The sequence below is a fragment of the Echinops telfairi genome, unplaced genomic scaffold (assembly GCF_000313985.2).
Source record: "Echinops telfairi isolate 266 unplaced genomic scaffold, ASM31398v2 ScPeMD7_1;HRSCAF=3_0, whole genome shotgun sequence".
Taxonomy (NCBI): domain Eukaryota; kingdom Metazoa; phylum Chordata; class Mammalia; order Afrosoricida; family Tenrecidae; genus Echinops; species Echinops telfairi.
In genome coordinates, this window is record NW_022103896.1 from 75,858,235 (window position 1) to 75,859,510 (window position 1,276).

Below are 1,276 nucleotides of genomic sequence, written 5' to 3' on the forward strand. Positions count from 1 at the left end.
GACCATCACAAAGCAAGAGACCCAAGAACTAGAAAGGCAAGGCTCACCAAGCCATTTATCTCTCTACCCTTCAATTAACCCCCACATGTGTTTATCGGACAGGTTGGCACGATAAAGTACCTCAGTATGCTTGTACATAATACAACCAAATTAATTTATATTTTTTCATTGCACTTTCTACTAATGCAGGTATTTGCTAATTTTTAAGTAAATTATTTTTTTATTATAAGATAAGGTAATTCTTAATACAATAGTCCCAGAAAGCCTTTAAGGGTCACTGTGGGTTGGATTGACTCGATGGCAGTGGGTTGGTGTACTTAATAAGGAACTAAGGTTTTTATAGCATTTTTTCCTCCTTCCTGAGTTCCATGCTCTAAAAGTTCTTTGTGTGAAGTCCTTTAAACTTTATTTTTTCTTGATTATGGGCATATTTACTTTTGCCCCAGTTCTAAGAAAGGTAGCTTTCTTGAATGCACAAGTTTAGGTGGACAGTTATTTCTCATAACACTTTTGAAGTATTGCACCTCCCATATACCTTCTTATTATTGAAAAGTAAGGCATCAATCATTTTCAATATGGGCAGTCATCAGGTTATGAACATCCTATCAACAGACAATTTAAACTTCCAATTTTATCTAAATTCGCTCGTATTTTGAAGCTATGGAACCAACCCCCATTGTTCTTTTTAGAAACTATACAGTTGACTCCAGCTCATGTTCAATAGAACAAAACGCTGCCCTGCAATGTGCCATGCTCGCCCCACTCTCTCAGTCTGCACCCCTGTTGCAGACACTGCCCACCACCTCACTGAGATTCTCCCTCTTTCCACCAGCCCATGATGACCTTCTCCAGGGGTGGAAATACCCTTGGTATCGTGCAGAGTGTTTGAAAAGTAGATTACTGCATATGCACTTAGGTTAAAATTAGCATCTCATCATTTCTAGCCCCTTTGACCTATTTTTAATTTGGTCTAGTTTTCAATATTGTCTGCTTTCTTTTCTATTGAGCTTTTTCTCTGTTTGGCTTCATTATTGTTGTTAGCTGTCATTTGGTTTGTTTGGGGTATGTTTTTCTGTACACAAAATCCAGGACAGGTAAATCTAGTGGTTTCTTGGGGTTATGGCAGAAGAAGTTGGGGGGAAATGGGGAGCTAGTAGCAGTGAGTATGAGAAAGAAGAAAATTTTCTAAAATTGATTGTAGCAATGATTGCTTCTTAATATTACTGAACTATTGAATTGTGTGACCTGTGAATAATGTGCCAATAAAACTGTTTTT